General features: G+C 41.5%; 1 gene segment (V, D, J or C); it reads left to right on the top strand.

The window, feature by feature from the left end:
* The first annotated feature begins 367 nt into the window (after nt 1–367).
* The window catches only part of LOC142845066 (immunoglobulin heavy constant epsilon-like), a 49,125-nt gene continuing 25,570 nt past the window's right edge, over nt 368–23,922 (top strand). Inside the window, exon 1 of the C gene segment in view lies at nt 368–526.

Below are 23,922 nucleotides of genomic sequence, written 5' to 3'. Positions count from 1 at the left end.
ACAGTGGGGGTGGGCCTTGAGGTCTCCTATGCTCAAGCTTGATGCAGGATTCCCCTCTGTATGCTATGAATATGTTTTATTGCCATTGGTTAAGAAAGAAACTGCTTTGACCTACGGCAGGGCAGAATATAGGTAGGTGGGGAACCTAAACAATGCAGGAAGAAAGAAGGTAAAGTCAGACAGACACCGTATAGCTGCCTAAGGAGAAAGATGCCAGAACTTTGCCAGTAAACCACAGCCTCGTGGCAATACACAGATTAATATAAATGATTTAATTTAAGATATAAGAGCTAGCTAGGAATACTCCTGAGCCATTGGCCAAACAGTGTTGCAATTAATATAGTTTTGTGTGATTATTCAGGTCTGAGTGACCAGGAAACGAACATACAGTCTCCATTTACACAAGCTACTCTCAGCGTTACAGTCTGCTTCCTGTTGCCTTCCAATCAAGATGTAGCCAGAACCATCTCTGCCTGCTTTCTGCCATGCTCTCCACCTTGATGATAATGGACTGAATTTCTGAAGTGTAAGTAAGCCACCACAATTGAATGGTTTCCTTTGTAAGAGTTGCCCTGGTCATGGTGTCTCTTCACAGCAATAGAAACCCTAAGACATGACAGACAGCAAGCCTGTGATCTCTAGAGGCCCAAGTCAGACCATACGCTATTATAGAGGAGGGTAGGTGGGCACAAAGTCACACCCCTAGCTGAGGAACTACTTGCATTTGATTGCTTCTAGGAGAGGGAAAGTCAGTTTTCTTTAATGCCGTACTGTGAAACAAACCTCACTCCTAGGTCAACACAAACTGGACTTGATTGGGGTTGGCATAGTGAACATGGAGTTGGATAGGTAGGGATGTTGGGGAGAATCTGGGAGAAGTTGGGAGAGAGGGAGGACTGTGATCAAAACACACTGTATGAGATTCTTAAAGCGCTAATAAAAACATTAAACAATTTCCAGTTACAGGGATCTCAGGAAACAGTAGGCTTCATAAAACCGAAATGAACTGGATGCTCCAGCCAAGTAATGTGTAAAGTACTTTGTAAAGCAAGATCTTATGGGAGGTAATCCTGTGTTTCTGGGAGGCTGGAAAAGGCCTCAGGGAGAAGCTGCTGCTGTCTGAGCAGGGTTGTGGAAGGACACGGGGAGGGGTGAATAAAGAAAAGGAGGTAGCTTGAGAGAGCATGCCTTGTTAGGAGGCAGGTTGGTTGACTCAACATGTAGGTGGACGGATCCTGGGGGAGAGGAGGTTGGTTCAATTTGGAAGAGTGGATGCCAGGTTTTGGCCTGCCCCCTTCCATTCAGCTCTGCCTGCCCAAACCAGAATCAGGTAATTTTATTAGGTACCAGCTCTTTAAAAAGACCCATCTATTTAGCAGATGTTATCTACCACCCAGGATGAAGGTACAGCTTTTCCAAGGCATCTAATTTGTAAGGTCATAGAGAGGGATGGAATGCAAGACACTGATCATTCTCCAGCGACACTCACTCGTTACATGCCCTTTCTGTGACTGCACCACCATACACATTAGCCATTCCTATTGGCTTTGTCTGGGATTGGAGGCAGAGGGCCCTACTAGCTCGGAATCTGGGGATTAGCCTTGCTTATTGTCACTCAGAAAAGAGGAAAGAAGAAAAGTGGGCAATTCAAAGAGCCTACAAGAGCACTAATAACAATGAAAAATGTCATAAATAAAAGCTATCCTCTGTTGAGCACTTGCACAGGGCCAGGCAAGCATTAGCTGCTTCAGGTGTGTGGTCTTGAGTCTCTGGTCCCTTCTGAAGTCTGGCCCCAAACCACAAAGCAGAAGGAGGTGGTGGTGCACACCTTTAATTTCAGCACTCCAGAGGTAGAAGCAGGCAGAGCACTGTGACTTTGAGACCAGTGTGGTCTACAAAATGAGTTCCAGGACAGCCAGGCTGTTACACAGAGAAACCCTGTCTCAAGATAACAACAGCAAAAAATAGAGCAAAGTGAAGCCTTATGTTTTTTTCTTTTCTTTTTTTTGTTTTGTTTTTATTTAAATAACATTTTTTTTCATTTATTTTACATTCTGATCCCCCTCCCATCTCCCCCTGTTCCCCCCATCTTCCCCACCTCCCTATCCTCCCACCCCCAATCCTCCCCCATATTCATTTGGAAAGGACAGGCCTCCCAGAAGCCTTATGTTTTTCTTGTCATTATTCCCTAAACAGTATAGTGATTACTTATTGTTATTAGGTCTTTTCATTAATCTGTGTAATTAATCTAGAGATGACTTAAAGCACATGGAGGTTATACACACACAAGGCCATTTTACATAAGGGGCTCACTCCCCGAAGGATTTCTATATTAAGACTCCTAGAACCAGTCCCCCGTGGTTACCAAGGGAAGGCCGTACTGTTTAATGTCTATTTCTCTTCTCTAGAATTTAAATTTCCAAGAGCAAGGATTTTTTTTTTGCTTGTTTTGTTCATTGTGAGCGTTGTAGCATTCAGAGCAGTGCATTCAGACATGGGTTACAACTTCATAAATATTTGTTCAGTGAATGGCCAGTGTGGGTCTCTTTGAACATTTGAGAATCCTGTCATCAAAAGGCTCTCCTAAGAGCTGCAGTCAGGACGCCAGGAGATGGGATTAGAGTGCAGGTCGCAAGGCTAAGGCTTTACTCTCTCCTCTTCTCCGCAATGTACCTCTCTTAGAGATTCTTCATTGCTCCTGGTTTAGCTCCAGTTCCTCCCACTGCCGAGGCAGCTCCAATTCGGCTGGTTTGTTCACAGCTGAATCCTGGGTACCTCCCCAGTGTGTGTTAGAGGAAGCGAGCACAGGTGGGAACAGGGAAGACTGGGGCGTGGGGTGGGGGTGGGGGTCTCCATAGTTTGGATGCGCTGTGATTGGGTGGATGCCTAGCCCCTCTCGACCGCACATTGCCACCAAGGAATCACTAAGCCTTTCACACATAAGCAAGCGGCGCTCCATCAGCTCGGCCAGCTAATGTGTGGCGGAGTTGGCATTTGAACCCGCGTTTCCAGAGCTCACTTGTCATGCAGAAAGGACTCCAGTTAATGCTCCATGGCTCATTCTACCCAAAGGTAACAGCTGTCTGGCCAGAAGGTCCACTGCCAACCAATTAGGACCAATGCGTCTCATTCAAGGTCAGAGCTTTTGGGGACAATGTGAAATTCGCTTTTAATTCACAACTCCCGAGTTGTATCCATTTATGTAAAAACTTTCATGTCATTTAAGCCCCAACCCCCCTTGGACTTCAATGGAAGCTTTGAATCTATGTGGAAGGTCAGAAGCATTTCTTTGAAAGTGTGTAGGGACCTGGTGGAAACGACATTAGCATATTCATTATCATCAGGGTTCTTTGAATGTAGCTTTTGGCTATTCTCTGAAAGCGATGGGAGGACTATGGCTCTTTTTTGTTCAAACATCCCTGGTCTGAAGCGAGGCTGCGCTGCCTACTGGGTGCTGCGGCATGCCTTCCAACAGGCAGCCGTGGGTCTGTGTTGCATAAGGCAGTGGTGAGTGTCATCCTTGAGGAGTCTCCACGGTGACCCAGCCTTGTTGGTTGTTGGAAGACATTCCTCTCCCACTCATTCAGAATGCTTTAGCTGACAAAAGATGGCTTTGCCCGGAAGTTAGACCTATCAACAGGAGGGCCCTAGGTGAGGCAGAGAGTCAGGATGGCCTAGTGCTGACAAAGTAGCGGGCCAGTTCTGCTAAGTGCCAAGACCATTCGAGGGGACATTTAGGAACCCTAATTCCCAGTACTCTTTAACTATTCGGATCCAATTCTTCTTGGTGAATGTAAGAAACAATCAACATAATTTTTTTTAATGTTCTAAGATATCTTCCATGTACACACAAATATACCCATTAGCAGCAGAGGACCCCAGACAGAAGGTATTATTGGGTCATCCCAACTGACATCTTGGCAACTCAGAACACGGCAGGAAGTAGTCAGGCTGCATTGGGATCATAAAACCAATAGAACCTGATGGCCAAGGGGATGCTGGATAAGAAATATTGGAGAGGGAGATGAGAGAACAGACAGGGACGGCTTCTAGGTACTGATTTCCGCAACAGAACCACAGGGTTATTGGTGTTTCCTGAAGAGGGAGTCATGCTTGAGGCATGATCAGGAGTGAGTTTTGGATGGGGAAGATGTGACTTTTAAGTGGGCAGGTGGACATGTGTCTGTGGTGCAGGGGAGACTAAAGCTTGGCACAGAGTCACCCCTAATGGTGAGGAGACACCATGAAGGGTACCACTGGGACTGAGCCAGGGTTTTAGTTCCACAAAGGTAGGCCAGGCTCTGCCTCCTGGGCCTCTCTGCTCATGTGTTATGGGAAGGAATGACCTAATACTGTCTTCCTTTCATTTACCATTTCCAGCTCTAGTTACCGTAGAGGCGAAGGGGGTGGGGGGGATCAACCCATTGGTCACAGAGGTTGTTGTAAAGCTACCGGGAGAGATTCATGGGTGGGAATTTTGACCATGCATCACAGAACAAAGTTGAGCCCTTGGAAAATTATTTGGGACCTAGTGTTCAGCTATGCTGATGGCCCTCTTGATTGATTGATTTTTCAATCAATTTATCAATTAGATTGATTTTCACCTCCTTTTCCCTGTGTTCCTCTCCTGAGGTTCGGGTTGACTCCCCAGGCCTCCATTTAAATGATGCAATCTGTAGAGTCTTTGAGCTTTCGTGTTCTTGTGTGACTTTTCCTGCTTCAGGAAATGACCAAAGGAAGAGGCAGGCACAGGGCTGAAAGCTAGGAGGCAGTTTTATTGCATGAATACAACAGGCCTAGGCAACATCGACCCCCAAACCGAGCTTCAGTTCGGTTAAACAAAGCATTTTATACCACTCCTGTCCCCTTGCCTGCTTCCTCACCCCCGCATAGCAACCCAGAGTGACATATTTTGATTGGCTATATTAAGCTTGTTTAGTAGCGTTTGCTAAATTCCTCCATAAGCAGACGGTCTCCACAAGCAGAAGAATCAGCCACAAATCATTTATAGTATAGAGGGGAGAGGTGAGTAACGTGGTATAGCTCAAGGGCGCCACCCAGCTTGCTGCGTGTATTTTCCTCAGCTTCTTAGACCCTTCTGCCATTTTTTATGCTCCAATCCCTTTTAGAATCTGTCTTAACTAGGGGTTCTACTGTGATACACGCCATGACCAAAAGGGTTTATTTTAATCTTACAGCTCTTAGGTCACACTAAGTCACAGAGGGAATTCAGGGCAGGAACCTGGGCAAGAGCTGATATAGAGGCCATGGAGGAGTGAGTGCTGCTTACTGTTTTTTTCCGTGTTCTTATAGAACCCAGGACAACCAGCCCAGGAGTGGCCCCACCCACAATGGGTTGGGCCCTCCTCTGTCAACCACTAATTAGGAAATGTCCTTCAGGCTTGCCTACAGCCCTACCTTATGGAGCCATTTTCTCAATTGAGATTCCCTCCTTGCAGATGACTTTAACTTAAATCAAGTTGAAATAGGACTAGTCAGCACAAGGTCAAAATAGCATCAGCTCACGTCTCCAGTGGCATCCAGATACCTTGAGAAATATAACTATATCAGCATACCTGGACAGGGTTTCTAACGTAGGAGCTGCCACTTACTCAGCAGGAATCTCCAAGTATTGGAGGGCAGAATTCTTTGTGTGTGTGTGTGTGTGTGTGTGTGTGTGTGTGTGTGTGTGTGTGTGTTTGAACATAGCATTGTTTTAAGTCAAGTTTAGCCCGTGGTTTGTCAGATTCTGTTTTACGTATATCAAAAGATATCGTAACTGGCTTAGGGGACTCAGTCATTAACACTGAAAAAAGACTAAAGAATGTTAACAGAAGCTTTTAAGAATTATATATATGTATATATATAAGACATGAGTAAATATATATACATTTACTCATCTTTTATAACGTCTTCCAGAGAGAGCAATCATAAACTATTAGGAGACGGAAAACGCAAACAACATAAATTTTTCCCAGCTATCACTCTAGGAGCCAACAGAAGCTTTTTTTGTCATGCTTCCTGTTTGCTGAGGCTGTAGAGAGTCAGGCCTACAGCAGAGATGAAAACAAATGTAGATTCCTTGAATGTTATTTAGGAAATATGGTTTAAATTTGTGAGTTTTGTTATGCTGTTTTTTTTGAAAAAATGATTTGATGCTGTCAAAAACAAACAAATGTAGCTAATGTCAAGGAGTGCAATGGATAAGGAAATAAATAATTTCCTTCTTGCTGTGGGCAGTCAAATCCCCATGCCTCCACTGTGCATAGTCTAGGTAGCTTCCCAAGAAGCCCGAGCAATGATGGAGACATCTCACGGTTCTCTGGTCTCACGGGGTCTTCTGGCATCAGAGCTTGGCCTCTCCGGATGGTCAATTCACACGGTGTTGACAGGTCAGGAATGCATCCATTCCCAGTGGCAAGCAGCTGGCTTCATTCTATTGTGTTGAGGCCAGGGAATCCTCTCTGCCACATGTATTATAATAGGGAAAGATTTAGAAACAAGCAAGCCTTTCCAGCAGGGGTCTCACTGGGTTTTTAAGCACAGTGCAAGGGATCCTGTACTGTATTCTGAGGAGTTAGAGCTTGGCTTTACGTGCTTACGGAGCTGGGTTGGCTTTGTAATTGTGCTGCCAGAAAAATGTGTTCAAAGTGCTGCAGCTGAAAAGCGTGGTACAACTTTGGAGAACAATATAGGCATCAAAGGATGCAGGTGTTGCCCTTTTACTCCAGGGCTTAACTTTGCTAAGAGGAGGAGAAGGAGGGCCGGGGTAAATGGTACAGACAATGAGCCAGTGCGCAGGTCCCAGCGGTCTGGTGGCAGACTGGGTAAAACATGCCCGTGTCCGTAGCACTACCATAGTTCAGCTTGTGGGATGAATACAGGGTACCGACCATCTGCCCCTCCCTTGCCTGAGATGTTCACAGTGTGGGTCCTGCCTCCAAAGTCCCCCATAGGCAAACGAATCCATCCCCCCCCCCCCCGTTGTGTGAGACTTGAGGAGTAGCTCACTTCTGTTGGTAAGGAGGGGGTTTGGTGGCCCTGCCTGCACAGTCGGGGACAGGAGCAACAGGTCCTGGCAAGCCTTGTTTTCCAATGTGTTCTCATTCTGTAATGTGCAATACTGTTATTGCAGGGGGGTTTGTGTCCCATGAGAGGAAGGAGCACTGTTCTATCCGGGGGATGTCCTGACATGCAAGCATCATGTATTTTAAATTTCATTTGATTCTTTATATCTAATTCTAATCAGCATACTCAGTAGAAGTAAAACCAAAGCGAACTCTATCAGCACTATGCCCTTTATATAGTAAGGTATTGTTAGGTTTGCCCTAAGTCCTGGCCCATTGTCTGACCCAGTAAGAACAGGAATTGCAAACCTAAGGACCCTTTGTTCTAGAAGTTGGACTACTGCGTACATACTTTCTGTATGAGTAGAAGAGACTTTTTATCTAGCCAGAGAGAGTACAAAGACAACCAAGTATTTGTGACTCCTGATTTGGGGAAGTTCTATAAAGCCAACAACAATTTTTTTCAATTGGGCTTTCTAAAATTCTGTATTTACCTCCCAGAGCTACACAGTTTAGAAACCCTGTCTCTAAAAGCCAAAATCAATAATCAATAAAATCTATATTTGGAGAGAGCCCTAAGTCACTGTCAGGGGTTATTCCGGGCACAGGGTCACATTGTTTACGAGTTCACTGGGGATTCCGGCAAGCCAGGGAACATAAAAGTGCCAGCCTACCGTGGCTTCTAGAACTGCCTGGCTGGCTCGAGTTCCCTAATGGAGCTGCTTAACAAACGCAGGGCAATGGCCTTGGGAATGGCTCTCTCTTCATCTTTAAACGTTCAGTAGTCCCCGTTTTCAGTCTCAACCGGTCATTTCTTGTTGTAATCGGGGTCCCACTTACTTAATAGGCTGTAAATGAATGCGGCTTGTCACAAATGCCAGTTCTTCTCCCCACTCCACCCCCATTTGGGGGGAAGTTGCCAGTTCTGTTTCTCCATCTGCTCTGTGGTTGCTCCAGGCAGCAGCAATGCTTCCCTTTCGCATATAGCAGGGGACAGATAATTTTACCCACATTGTCAGCAGTAGCAGGGAGGAAGGGGGAGGTCATGGTCTATCTGAAAATCCAGCCCACTGCCATCTACAGACATTCTAGTTTTTATAATGCCTTTTCAATGAAGCTGCATATCCCTCACATACTTGTTTAGCACTGGTGTAGACCCCATATAATTTCTATATTTTATCATGTATAAACTGAGGACACTAGTGACTTCCTTTCTTATAAGATGTACTTTGACTAGAATTTAATCTCTGTAGACCCAATGGTTTCTCTGATTAAAAGAATGTTGTGGGGGCTGGAGAGATGGCTCAGCAGTTAAGAGCATTGCCTGCTCTTCCAAAGGTCCTGAGTTCAATTCCCAGCAACCACATGGTGGCTCACAACCATCTGTAACGAGGTCTGGTGCCTTCTTCTGGCCTTCAGGCATACATGCAGAAAGAATATTGTATACATAATAAATAAATAAATATTTAAAAAAATGTTGTGGGGTCCACAGAAGTGGGACCATTCTACCTTGACCAAAGGTCAGAGAATTCAAGCCTATTCCTGTTCCTTCAAGGATATGACAGGAAGTTTGACCCAGGGAGTGACTGCCTACAGAATGTTTGATATAAGGTGTGGTCATTGCATGTCCTGCCTAAACAAGAGAATGCTTAACTCAGGATATAGTTGCTTGATGTTTCAGGTATTGAAGCTCTGTTTGTTCTTTGTATCATGTTAAAGTAGTCTTTTGCCCTCTTACCCTCTTTTGGATTGGGGTTTATAAGCATATGGAAAATAAATGTGGGCATATTCAGTATTCACTGATTGCCTTACGGGTCCTATTCTGTCTCTGTTCCTTTTCTTTTATATCTTTGTTCTTCCTGCCTAAAATTTCTAATTTACCCGCCCCTACCCTGGAAGTGCAAACCCCACTGAAGCTGGACCCCTGTTGGGATGGGCAACTTATCAGCAGGGTCTCATTGTCCCCAGGGTCCTGGGTCACCATGGATCTCAGGGGTCAAAATATTGGATGTTCTCTTTGGCCCTCATCCCTTTTGGCGTAGGCTTTCAAGGGCAGTTTTGACGGTCTTCTGCTGTAAACTCTGTACAGCATTTGGATGAAGTCTGAACCAAACAACCTGAAGAGTTTTCAACACATAAGTCCTAGCTTTGGTAAGGCTCAGTTTTCCAAGTGGTTAAAGTTTAACAAAGTTACCAAAAATTTAAGTGATTATCTACATTAAACACATTTTTGATTGTTTATTTCTCAAGGCAGGGTTTCTCTGTGTTAACCTGGCTGTCCTGGAATTCGCTCTGTAGACCAGGCTGGCCTTAAACTAACAGAGATCCACCTGACTTTGCCTCCAAAGTGTTGGGATTAGAGGTGTGCATCAGCACACCTGTTTCTTAAAAAACTAAAAAATTTTAAAGTTAGTTTTTGTTACCATGAATAGATTATTATCACCTTTGGAATTTTAATAAACTTTAACTGCTAAACATGCCATCCTGAAATTCTGTCTTAGTTAGGGTTATTATTGCAGTGATGAAACACCATGACCAAAGCAACTTGGGGAGGAGAGGGTTTATTTGACTTATGTTTCCATATCACTGTTCACCTTGAAGGAAGTTAGGACAGGAACTCAAGAGGGACAGGAACCTGGGGGCAGGGACTGTGGAAGGGCGGTGCTTATTGGTTTGCTTTTCATGGCTTGCTCAGACTGATTTCTAACAGAACCAGGATCACAAGCTCAGGGGTGGCCCCACACACAATGGGCTGGGCCCTCCCACATCAATCACTAATTAAGAAAATTCCATGCAGGCTTGCCTACAGCCCAATCTCATGGAGGTGTTTTCTCAACTGAGATTTCTTCCTCTTCAATAGCCTTAGTTTGTATGGCGTTGACTTAAAACTAACCATCCCAATGGATCCTTTGTCAGCTCAACACACAAACAAATCACTGTTAAGTCATAGCTTTTCCTTTCTTGTTAATTTCCAAGATCACACATGAATATCCACATTACAATATAAACATCGCAACTTTTAAAAGTCCCACAGTCTTTAAAAATTCAAACACTTAAAAATTCAGTCCTTTAAAAATATTCAGTCTCTTTTAAAATCCAAAGTCTTTGTAAAATTCCAAATCTCTTTAAAAGTTCAAAGCCTCTCAACTGTGGATTCCTTTAAAATCACATTCCATAATAAAACCAAATTTAAGCAGTAACTATCTACAATTACAGCCCTACAGGAGGTTCTAGAAGGAAAACATCAACCTGAAGAGGCTAACCACACCCAAGAAAACAAAAGGAATAAATAAGACCAGACCAGCAAATCAGAGGAAGTGGGAGAAAATTCACACCACCACATCAAAATAACAGAACCAACAAACATTGCTTATTGATACTGCTCAACATCAATGGTCTCAATTCCCAATAAAAAAGACACAGACTAACTGAATGGATTTGAAAACTTTTGCCTGTATCCAAGAAACACACAGACATACATCAGGGTAAAAGGATGAAAAAATATAATCAAAATTAACAGACCTGAGATGCAAGCTTGTATAGCCGTTTTAATATCTGACAAAAGAAACTTCAAAAAAAAAAAACCCTCATCAGAAGATATAGGAAAGGATACTACATACTCATTAAAGAGAAAAATCTACCAAGATGGCATTCTTAATATCTATGCACCAAACATAAGAACAATCGAACAAAAGAAACATTATGAGTGGGAGATGAGTGTAATTGAGATGCAGGTTTTAAAAGATATGAAGAATAAATACAAAACAGTTGTCAGTCAGAAAGAAAGAAAGAAAGAAAGAAAGAAAGAAAGAAAGGCAGACTACTAAGGCTTAAATCACATATTGACCACACGCACTGATAGTGGGAGACTCCAATACCCCACTCTTGGCAATAGACAGGTCATCCAGACAAAAAATTAATAGAGACATGCTGGAACTAAATGATGTCATAAATCAAATGGACCTAACAAATATTTTCAGAACAATTCACCCAAATATAAAAGAATATATGTCCCCAGCAGCCCATGGAACATTCTCCAAAACTGACCACATACTTGACCACAGAGCAATTCTCAACAGATACAAGATAATTGAAATAACACTCTGCATCCAATCTGATCACCACACATTAAAGCTGGATTTCAACAAAAACAGAAACAACAGAAAGCCTACAAACTCATGGAAACCGAACAAATCACTACTGAATGAAAAATGGGTCAAGACAGAAATTAGGAAAGAAATGAAAAACTTTCTAGAATTGAATGAAAATAAAAAAAAAATCAATGTACCCGAACTTATGGTGCACAATGAAAGCAGTTCTAAGATTCAAGTTCATATAGCACTAAATGCCTACATCTAAAAAATGGAGAGGTCTCATATTAGTAACTTAATAGCACACCTGAAATCTCTAGAATAAAATGAAGTAATAACACCTCAAAAACTAGATGGCAAGAAATAATCAAACCCAGAGTTGAAATCAATAAGATAGAAACAAACAAACAAAAAAAACCATAAAGAATAAATGAAACAAAGAGTTGGTTCTTTGAAAAAAATCAATAATATTGACAAACCCTTAGCCAATTTAACTAAAAGGTAGAGAGAAGATCCAAATTAACAAAATTAGAGACAAAAAGGGAAGCATAAAAACAAACATGGAGAAAATCCAGAGTCATAATGAAATAATTTAAAAACTTGTACTCCACAAAATTGGAAAATCTAAAAGAAATGAATAATTTTCTTGATGTACAACACCTACCAAAGTTAAATCAAGATTTAAAAAAAACAGTTTAAACAGACCTATAGTCCCTAGTAAAATAGAAGCAGTAATTAAGTCTTCCAATTAAAAAAAAAAAAAGACCAAGACCAGATTTCTACCAGGCTTTCAAAAAAGAGTTATTTCAAATATTTCCCAAAGTATTCCACAAAATAGGAACAGAAAGAAAATTGCCTAATTCATTCTACAAGGCTGCAGGTATTTAAGTATTTACCCTGGTTCTTAAACCACATAAATATACCATAAGGAAAGAGAATTACAGACTAATTTCCCTTATGAACAGAAATGCAAAAATTCTCAATAAAATACTTGCAAACCGAATCCAAGAACACATCTAAAAGATTATCCACCATGATCAAGTAGGCTTTACCCCAGAACTTCACGATTCAATACACCTAAAAAAAATAAATAGAACCTACCACATAAACAAACCAAATGACAAATCTGCATGGTCATCTCATTCAATGCAGAAAGGCCTTTAACAGAATCCAACACCCTTTCATGATAAATAAAGTCTTAGAGAGATTAGGAATGCAAGAGACATACCTAAACATAAGAAAGGCAGTTTACAGCAAACCTATAGCCAACACCAACTTAAATGGAGAGAAACTCAAAGTATTTTCACTGAAATCAGGAACAAGACATGATTACCCACTCTCTCCATACCTTGAAGTCTTATCTAGAGGAATAAGACAACTGAAGGAGATCAAGGGGATACAAATAGAAAAACGAAGGCATCAAAGCATTGTGACTTACAAATTATGTGACAATGTACAGTGAGCCTAAAATCTTTCCCAGGTAATTCCTACAGCTGATAACCACTTTCAGCGAAGTAGCAACACACAAAATTAAAGCAGAAATCAGAAGCCCTCCTATACAAAAATGACAAATGGACTGAGAAAAAAATCAGGGAAATAGCACATTTCACAATAGCCTCAAAACTATGAAATATTTTTGGGTAACTATAACCAAGCAAGTGAAAAGCTTGTATGAAAAAATTTTAAGATATTGAAGAAAAGTCAGGCAATGGTCACATGTGCCTTTAATCCCACCATTCAGGAGGCAGAGGCAGGAACATCTCTGTGAGTTCATGGTTAGCCTGGTCTACAGAGCAATTCCAGGATAACCAGAGTTTCAGGGAAACCCTGTCTCGAAAAACCAATGTGTGTGTGTGTGTGTGTGTGTGTGTGTGTGTGTGTGTGTGATATATATGATGTCAGAAGATGCCTAAGACCACCAGAAAACACAGATATTTACATTACAATCCATAACAATAGCAACATTACAGTTATGAAGTAGCAACAAAAATAATTTATGGTTGGGGTCACCACAACTTGAGAAACTGTATTAAAGGGTCACAACATCAGAAAGGTTGAGAACCACTACTCCAAAAGAAGAAACAATAAAGCTGTTAATTTGCAGAATACAAATAGAGAACGTTTGGAAAATATGACAGGGCCCCAGACCTTAGTAGACCCCATCCCTTAGCACAACTGACTGCAGCCATTCAGGTCATAAAATTCAACATATAGACAGCACCACCCGCCAAAACTAAAACAAAGACCTAATCCATCCAAGTCCATAGTTCTGAAAAAGTCTCTACGTGTAGTTCCACTTCTGGCTAACTCTTCTTGTTAACTGAAGTATGTCAACCCAGAACCTTGTTTTTGTGCTTAAAAGCTCAATCCGAGAAAGGTATGGGGCTACACTTGGATCCCAAACACCCAATATAGTAGCCAACTGGCTAATAAAGACTTTCTATTGGCTTAAACCCATATCAGAGGAGTTGTCTCTGGTGGATATCCCACAGCAAAAGCAGTATCAGATTTAAAATAGATATTTGAGGAACAAGAGACCAGAAAGAAAGTCTTAGAGAGCGTGTCAAAAGTAAAGACGAATGTTGAAGTACTCAACACATCTCAACCCTCCACTGCCATCCATCCCTCTGTCCCCTTGCCTCCTCCAACAAAACTTCTGCTTCCTCCTTCACAACCACGCTTTGCTCCTCTCTCCCTAGCAACTCCCAAAGAGACTTGGGCCATTCTCAAGACGAACCAAATTCTATAGGAAAAGGAAAATAGTATTAGAGGCCCTTTAAATCTAAAACTAAGAGGAAGAGGGGACTCAGATTCTGTCTCTACTCCCTGGAGAGAAGTGAGCTGAAACCTTTGATTATGGGCTTCTCTGACCTGTATTAGGAAGGACTAGAAATTTGTAAAAAAAAAAAAAAATTCATAAACCAAGATTTTCTTGCCTTTATCAATTAATCCACTTATTGCTTTCAGGAAGTAAGGCAGAAGAAGGCTTTGCTCTGCAGAGTGGAATCCTCCACCCTTGAGGACTTTTGTAAATAGAGGCAGATGCCAAAAATGCTCGTACTGAGTTAAGAAATCATCTTTCTGGTCTGACACCAAAATTATTACACGAAATTCTGACTGTACCAAAATAATACAACAGTGTAAAATAAGGCCAGGGGAAACTGTACCTGACTTCTATGTCGGGTTTGCAAAAACATTAGAGTACTCAGGAACTCTTCCTAAGAACTTTGAGGGTCACAGGAATGATGTCTGTCTAGTTCCTGGGTCTTGGTTGCAGTGTGCTTTGGGGTGGGGGTGAGGGGACTTGTGCCTATGTTATATGTTATATTCTCTGAAATTGCAGCTTCCCTACAAATGAGTATTTCCTCTGGGAGGGAAAGGAAGACTCCCTAGTCATAAACAAGATAGAAACAACAGTCGTGGCTGAACATAAGATCCTTGAAGGCCCCTCCCCAACAGTGTAAAGGGCAGTAACACCTGGTTAAGAGATGTTTGTACTGTAGAACAGCTTGCAAGCTGCACAGCAGATCTGGGGTTGCAGGGTTTGGGGAGCCATCACCCATGTTGAGTGGGCTTCCTAGTGATGCAGCTGCTTTTGAATTATCTTGTAAGGAATCCTCATCCGTACTCATGTTAGTAATTCCAATAAAAACTCATTAGTTCACCAAACTGGATACTAGTACAATTGTGACTTCAGCCTATCGCGAGCTCCCTTTCTGGAGAAAGTTGATTTTCTTTATTTTTTTTTTTGACAAATTGTCAAAAGTTTTATATACAGAGTCACCAAATCTGTCCCTCTCACAATTGGTGAATCAAGATAATCAAATTCATTTGTCTTTAAGATTATAAAATAGTTCGAATCATGGGCAGAAAGAAAGAAAGAAAGAAAGAAAGAAAGAAAGAAAGAAAGAAAGAAAGAAAGATGACACACACACACTCTGTCTACCAACAGAAGGTTCAAGAATCCAGTAATTATTCAGTCCACGAGACTGGATGTCTCAGCTGGTCTTTGCTGTGTGCTGGAATTCTGAAGAAGTAGGCTCCAATGCCAGTGAAGGGATGGACTTGCCCGCAAGAGCAAGCAGGCAAAGAGAGCTTCCTCCTTCCATATCCTTTATATAGACTGCCAGCAGAAGGTATGGCCAAGATTAAAGGTGGATCTTCCCACATCAAGAGATCTGGATTAAAAGTGAATCTCTCCACTTCAAATTATTTAATTAAGAAAAACCCCTCACAAGCGTACCCAGCCACTTGGGTTTTAGTTAATTCCAGATGTAGTCAAGTTGACAACCATGAATAGCTACCAGAAATCCACCCCTTGTCAAACTGATACACAATCTATCTCCTTATGTCATGCTTTATTTCTAAATGATAACAATAACCAGATCATAATTATGTATAACATGGTATAACTATCCCATGTATAATAGCAGGTCATTATTATGCCTAATATAACTATCCTTTATACAATCACTAATGCATTATAAATTTTAGAATGGGGAAAATATCTCCTGAAGGACATTTTTTAGTATCTCAAACTTAATATAACAACCACTAATAATTGATGTTATATTATATGATAAAAAATTAAAAGAAAAAACAAATATCTGTACAAATATATTCTTAACATAATATGACAGAAACGCTCATGTCAGTTATAATCTTCGATTCTGCAACCGATCACGTGGCCTTAGCTCATATTTATAATTGCCGTGCTCTACTTGCAATTCTGGACTTCATCCACCCTTAGCAAGCACCGTGGGAGATCATGGCTCTTTTCCTGGAGAACTAACCCAGACCTTCATTCCTAAGGGATCTGTGTCCTTTGTCATCCTGCCTGGATTAGGTTATCTGACTCAGCTCCATGGCTGAATCTTTGCTTCTGGGACCTCTTGCAGAAAGCCAGGACCCCAGAATAGGTTCTTCCTTTTTTCAGGCTTCTCCACCTCCCTCCCCCTCACTCACCATCCCTCTGCCTGGAGGACACACAGGATGTTTTCTTTCCATTTTATTTCCCCACTAGGTTGGGTCTTCCCACTTCCTCCTTTCTCCCTCTGATAAACATGACATGAGGTTACAGTCCAGGAAACCTATACCAGAGGAGAGAGGACCCACCTCTTCCTCGTGGGAGCTCCTGGGTCTCTGGAGTTCTCTTTCTTGGAGTGCCTGGCTTAGTTGAGTGGTGGTAGTTAGAAGAAAGGGAGAGACTTCCATAGAAGTTTCCCTCTCAGACTGATGAGTCCTCAGTCCCCTCCACATCAGCTGAGTGGATACACTGGGGAGGGCAGGTGGGATGTGGCAAGAGAAGGAAAGAAGGCAGGCCTGCTTCATCATCACTTCTGAGGACACACCTCACACCAAGGGCCTCATTAATATGGTATTCCTTCTATGTACTCAGGACATGCAACGCCTTTCGTGTCAAATTATTTTTTATAGGGAAAAAAGATAAATATCAGCTAAGGTTGGAGTTGTATCTCGGTAATGGCGTAATTACTTAATATGCATAAAATCATTAGATCCATTTCTATACTACAAACAAACCAAATCAAAGCCCTCAAAACAGCAGACCAGACCTATATGTTCAAGTGAATAACATGATGTCAGACACAGCAGAGTAAGGAAGAGAGAAACCCAGGGGAGAGATTGTTCCTAACAGGTAGGAGAAACAGGTTACTGTGTCTTTGGTTCATTTTTTCTGTAGCTTGGTGAGTATTACATGATTCTGAGCAACAGGAAAATGCCGAAGCAACATTTATGAACCCAAAGTGGAGACCAAGGGTTGGGTTTTAAAGTTTGTGTTCTACCTTCATCATATCTTGTTGTACTTACAAGCTTCACTGTAGCTGCCTTTCTGGGACTCAGCATCCATTCTATGTTTCCACAAGTTGTCCCCGGGCAGTAATAGAGTAGACTCTGAGAGACAGTGATGGTCCCTCCAGGACAGGGGAATCTAGGGCTCGGTACATCAGATACCAGCGCTGTGGCTAGAAGCTGGTGGTGAGCTCGGTTCATCCCTAGTCTGGTTTAGGGGTTCCACAAAATCATCACCCAGACAACGTGGTAAACTTTCTTTGGATGTGGGCTTGAGGGATGGACAGAGACCTTAGCCACAATGACCACTTCTTTCAGTGTGGCTCTAACTTCTGCTCAGACTCTGTTAAGTGTGGGCAGATTTATAGGACAGCCTAGGTTGGGAAGAGACCAGCCAGAGGCTCCTGGGCTCTTGCGAGTTTCACCCAGGCATTCTTACCATGGCTACTATATTTTGGAAGGCTCTGGGCCTGGGACTTCTTCTGCCAACATTTCTGCTGGCATTTGCAGGTGAGTCTTGGCCATGGAGACCCTCAGAGCATGCAGGCCAGCACTCAGGGGTGGCAAAATCATGTTCTAGACAGGAACTGAGTCCCAGGGAACTTTCCTGGTCTGTTTGAACATCTTCATATTGTAGACCTTTTAGGGACAGGGAGATAGTGGGATTTCAGGGATCAGAGAAAGAGCATGTGACACAGAGGTGGGGGCTGGGAGGCCTGGTGGCAAGGAAAGGATCTGGGGTCTATGATGTCAACTTTGGACTTCATGGCTGCCAGTTTCAGAACTATGAAACACATATACTATATATATATAAAGAGAGAGAGGGAAGGGAGGAGGTAGGGCAGGAGAAGGGAGAGAAAAGGGAGGGGGAGAGAGCTAGAGAGACAAAAAGGGAGGAAAGGAGGAAGATAAGGAGGAAAAGAGGGAGGGAGGGAGAGAGAGAGGGAGGGAGGGAGAGAGAAAGAACCTGGAGTAAGCAATGAATCCTGAATCCAATGTCAGGTGAACCTGCTAAACCTTCCTTAGTCACTGACAGACTATGTGACTTTGAGCAAGTTCCTAAACCTCTCTGAGTCTCCGCTCCCCCGGGAAGTAGAGGCAACAGTCCTATCCTCTCACAGTTGGGTTGTGGGTGAAATGAACCCCTCCCTACACCTGGAAGTGTTTCATAACTGATCAGGTGCGATGTGGAAGGTGTCAGAGCCCCTGGGCTACTCTCTACCATCTGTCTGTCTTTGTAATTCCAGGACTACAACTTGACACTGGGACCCTAGAACATGACTCACCATCTGAGCAGAGTAGGGGTGCAAATGCATACAGCATCACAATTAAACCATCGCTCTGAATCTCCAAAAACTGTCCCCAGGAGAAGGACAACCTTTATTGCTCCAGGGGAGAGCCCCTGGAGCAGTGAGTGCTTTGCCCCAGTTTAACTGCAGGGGGCTGAACGAAGCATCCTTGGAGGGAATGTGCTCCCATTTTTACATGGTTTCCATTTTCTAACCGTGAGAATAGAGCAAAACTGAACCTGGTTGAGCAAGGATCTGCGGGGTAGGGTGTTGAATCCTTTGGGCACATGCCCAAGAGCAGCATAGCTGGGTCATGTGGCAGAGTTATTTTCAGCTTCTTGAGAATTCCCCAGGGTTTTTTCTCCACAGATTTTCAGAGGGACAGCAAAAGTTTGCAGTCTCATCCATAGCGACGAGGGGGGGGGGGGGTTGCCTTCCTCATATCCTTACCTGCCTTTGTTGCCTGTTCTTGACCTCAGTCACTCTGGTCGGGGTAGAGGGTAATTGTCACTTCACTTGTTTCCTTTCTATAGCTGCGTGGTGGTACTTACCCCTCTCTTCTGTCTGAGGCTTGCTTCCAGTATTCTGTGGGGCTGTTTTGAAGGATATAAATTCTTTTAGCTTGTTTGTGTGATGGACAGGCTTTCTGTCCATGGCAGATAGTTTTGCTGGGTACAGATGCCAATCTAGATCGGCATCTGTGGTCTTTTAGAAGTTGCAGAGCATTATCCCAGCCTTTTAAATTTTCAACTGAGAAATCAGCTGTTATAATGGGAAATTTTCTCTTTTTGCTTTTTGTACCCTCTCTTTGCCGAGTATATTTAATGTTTTAACTCTAACACGCACAGAGAGTTTTGTTTCTGGTCTTGTCTACTTGCTGTACTGTGTGTTTCTTGTGTCTCTGTGTTTGCACCTTTCCTTAGTTTGGGGAAGTTTTCTCCTATGATCTTGTTGAAGATGTGGTCTTTGTCATTGACTTCTCTTTCAACTATTTCTATAATTAGATAGAAGATTTGATCTTTTTCATGTCATTCCATAGTTTCTGAATGTTCCTTTCCTGCCCTTTAAATTTTTTTATAATTATTATTTGCCTGAGTGTTCTAATTCCTCAACTTTACCTCCAAGACATGATAATTTTTGTTATTTATTGAGCTCTACATTTTTCTCTGCTCCCCTCCCTGCCTCTCCCCTTCCCCCTTCATCCCTCTCCCAAGGTCCCCATGTTCCCAATTTACTCAGGAGATCTTGTCTTTTTCTACTGTCCACTTCCCATGTAGATTATAACTATATAAGTCTCTCTTAGTGTCGGCATTGTTGTCTATGTTCTCTGGGATTGTGGTTTGTAGGCTGGCTTTCTTTGCTTTATGTTTAAAAACCACCTATGAGTGAGTACATGTGATAATTGTCTTTCTATATCTGGGTTGCCTCACTCAAAATAATGTTTTCTAGCTCCATCCATTTTCCTGCAAAATTCAAGATGTCATTTTTTTCTGCTGTGTAGTACTCCATTGTGTAAATGTACCATATTTTCCTTATCCATTCTTTGGTCGAGGGGCATTTAGGTTGTTTCCAGGTTCTGGCTATGACAAACAATGCTGCTATGAACATTGTTAAGCACACGTCCTTGTGGCATGATTGAACATCCTTTGGATATATACCCCAAAGTGGTATTACTGGGTCTTGAGGAAGGTTGTTTCCTAATTTTCTGAGAAATTGTGACACTGACATCCAAAGGGGCTGTAAGCTTGCATTCCTACCATCAATGCAGAAGTGTTCCCTTTTCCCCACAACCTCTCCAGCATAAGTTGTCATCAGTGTTTTTGACCTTGGCCATTCTTACAGGTGTAAGATGGAATCTCAGCGTTGTTTTGATTTGCATTTCTCTGATGACTAAGGATGTTGAACATTTCCTTAAGTGTCTTTCAGCCATTTTAGATTCCTCTGTTGAGAGTTCTCTGTTTAGATCTGCACTCCATTTTTTAAATTGGATTATTTGTTCTTTTGATGACCAATTTCTTAAGTCCTTTGTATATTTTGGAGATCAGACCTCTGTCTGATGTGGGGTTGGTGAAGATCTTTTCCCATTCTGTAGGCTGTTGTTTTGTCTTGTTGACTATGTCCTTTGCATTACAGAAGCTTTTCAGTTTCAGGAGGCCACATTTATTAATTGTTTCTTTCAGTATCTGTGCTACTGGGGTTGTATTTAGGAAGTGGTCCCCTGTGCCAATGTGTTCAAGTGTACTTCCCAGTTTCTCTTCTATGAAGTTCAGTGTGTCTGGATTTATGTTGAGGTCTTTGATCCATTTGGACTTGACTTATGTGTATGTTGATAGATATGGATCTATCTTCATTCTTCTACATGTTGATATCCAGTTATACCAGCACCATTTGTTAAATGTTTTCTTTTATCCATTTGATTTTTTTTTGCTTCTTTATCAAAAATCAGGTGTTCGAAGGTGTGTGGATTAATATCTGGGTCTTTGATTTGGTTTCATTGATCTTCCTGTCTGTTTTTATGCTAATACCAGGCTGTTTGCAGTACTGTAGCTCTGTAGTAGAGTTGGAAGTCAAGGATTGTGATGCCTCCAGAAGTTCTTTTATTGTATAGAATTGTTTTGGTTGTCTTGGGTTTTTTGCTTTTCCATATGAAGTTGAGTACCATTCTTTCAAGGTCTGTGTAGAATTTTGCTGGGATTTTGATAGGCATTGCATTGACTCTGTAGATTGCTTTTGGTAGAATTGCCATTTTTACTATGTTAATTCTACCTACCCAAGAACATGGGAGATTTTTCCACTTTCTGGTGTCTTCTTCAATTTCTTTCCTTCAGAGATTTAAAGTTCTTGTCATACAAGTCTTCCACTTGTTTAGTTAGAGTTACTCCGAGATATTTTATGTTATTTATGGCTGTTGTAAAGGGTGATGCTTCTCTGATTTCTTTCTCAGCTCATTTATCATCTGTGTACAGGAGGGCTACTGATTTTTTGAGTTAATCTTGTATTCTGTTACATTACTGAAAGTGTTTATGAGTTGTTGAAGTTCCTTGGAAGAAATTTTGGGGTCGCTTATGTAAACTATCATCAGCAAATAATGAAAGTTTGACTTCTTCTTTTCCAATTTGTATCTGCTTGATCTCCTTTTGGTGTCTTATTGCTCTAGCTAGGACCTCAAGAATTATATTGAGGGCTGGAGAGATGGCTCAGCGGTTAGAGCACTGACTGTTCTTCCAGAGGACCTGAGTTCAATTCCCAGCAACCACATGGTGGCTCAGAACCATCTGTAATGAGATCTGGCGCCCTTTGGCCTGCAGGCATACATGGAGGCAGACTTTCTATACATAATAAATAAATAAATAAAATCTTTTAAAAAAAGAATTATATTGAATAGATATGGAGAGAGTGGAAAACTTTGTCTTGTTCTTGATTTCAATGGGTTCGCTGGGAGTTTCTCAACATTTAGTTTGATAATGGCTGTTGGCTTGCTGTAAATTGTCTTTATTATGTTTAGGTATGTTCCTTGTATCCCTGCTCTCTCCAAGACCTTTTTCATGAAGGGATGTTGTATTTTGTCGAAAGCTTTTTCAGCATCTAATGAAATGATCATGTGGTTTTTATTTTTCAGTTTGTTTATATGGTGGATTATGTTGACAGATGTCGAACCATCCCTGCATCTCTGGGTTGAAGCCGAGTTATCATGGTGGATGATGATTCTGATGTGTTCTTGGATTTGATTTGCCAGTATTTTATTTAGTATTTTTGCATCAATGTTCATGAGTGAGATTGGTCTGTAATTTTCTTTCTTAATAATGTCTTTGTGTGGTTTGGGTATCAGGGTAAATATAGCCTCATAAAAACAGTTTGGCAATGTTCCTTCTGTTTCTATTGTGTGGAACAATTTGAAGAGTGTTGGTATTCATTCTTCTTTGAAAATCTTGCAGAATTTGGAGCTGAAATCATCTGGTCCTGGGCTTTTTTTTTTTTGGTTGGGAGACTTTTGATGACTATTTCTATTTCTTCAGTAGTTATAGGTCTGTTTAATTTGTTTATCTGGTCTTAATTTAATTTTGGTAAGTGATATTTATCCAGAAAGTTGTCCATTTCCTTTAAGTTTTCCATTTTTGTGGAGTACAGGTTTTTGAAATATGACCTAATGATTCTCTGTATTTCCTCCATGTCTGTTGTTATGTGCCCCTTCTTATTTCTGAATTTGTTAATTTGAATATTCTCTCTCTGCCTTTTGGTTAGTTTGGGTAAAGGTTTGTCTATTTTGTTGATTTTCTCAAGGAGCCAACTCTTTGCCTCATTGATTCTTTGTATTATTGTTCTCTTTGTTTCTATGTTGCTGGTTTCTATTTTGCTATTTGTTTCTATTTGTTTCTAATTTGCTCTCAATTTGATTATTTCCCGCCATCTAGTTCTCTTGGGTGAGTTTGCTTCTTTTTGTTCTAGAGTTTTCAAATGTTCTGTTAATCCACTTAATTCACTAGTGTGGGATTTTCCCAGCTTCTTTATGTAGGCACTTAGTGCTATGAACTTTCCTCTTATCACTTCTTTCTTTGTGTCCCATAAATTTGGGTATGTTGTGTGGTCATTTTCATTAAATTTTAGGAAGTCTTTAATTTCTCCCTTTATTTCTTCCTTGACCCATTAATGATTTAGGTGAGCAGTGTTTAATTTCCATGTGTTTGTGGGTTTTCTGGAATTATTATTGCTGTTGAATTCTAGTTTTAAGCCATGGTGATCTGATAAGATACATGGGGTTATTCCAATTTTTTTTTATTTGTTGAGGTTTGTGTTGTTACCAAATATGTGGTCAGTTTTTGAGAAGGTTCCACAAGGTGCTGAGAAGAAGGTGTATTCTTTTCTGTTTGGATGAAATATTCTATAGATGCCTGTTAATCCCATTTGAGTAATAACATCTGTTAGTTCCCCTATTTCTCTGTTCATTTTTTTGTCTGACTGACATGTTTAGTGGTGAGAGAGGAGTGTTGAAGTCTCCCACTATTAGTGTGTGGGGTTTAATGTATGATTTAAGCTTTAGAAGTGTTTCTTTTACATATGAGGGTGCCCTTGTATTTGGGGCATAGCTGTTAAGTATCGAAATTTCCTCTTGGTGGATTTTTTCTGTGACTAATATAAAATATCCTTCTTTGTCTCTTTTGATTGATTTTTAGCTTGAAGTCTATTTTGTTAGATATTAGTGTTGGGAATTTTTCCTAACGCGAGCTCTCTGCCAAAGTAAAAAATCCCAAATCAAGCCAAATCACAACAAGCCAAATTAAAAAATATCCAGGTTTAATGGGATTCCTGCACTCTCGGGTGACCCTGAGGGGGAACCTGGAGGCTGCTAACACAACCACAGGGGGAAGGAAAAAAGAGACCATGAGGAAACTTTCCAGGGAAGCAGTTTAAATAGACTGAGGGCGTGGTCAAGATTTTGGTGGGCTTGTCTTGACCCTCCTGCAGGAAGGGGTCAAGACTTGGCAGGCACAGGGATGGGGCCTCCAAAGATGGAGGCCAGACACTGGGGCTTACAATTAGGATAGCTACACCAGCTTGTTTCTTACGTCCATTTGATTAGAATTATCCCCCCCAACCCTTTACTCCGATTCAATGTCTGTCTTTGAGGTTGAGGTGTATTTCTTGTATGCAGAAGAAGGATGGATT

The sequence above is a fragment of the Microtus pennsylvanicus genome, chromosome 2 (genome assembly GCF_037038515.1).
Source record: "Microtus pennsylvanicus isolate mMicPen1 chromosome 2, mMicPen1.hap1, whole genome shotgun sequence".
Taxonomy (NCBI): domain Eukaryota; kingdom Metazoa; phylum Chordata; class Mammalia; order Rodentia; family Cricetidae; genus Microtus; species Microtus pennsylvanicus.
Note: the sequence above shows the minus strand (reverse complement) of the source record. Positions and strands in the feature narration are given on the sequence as shown.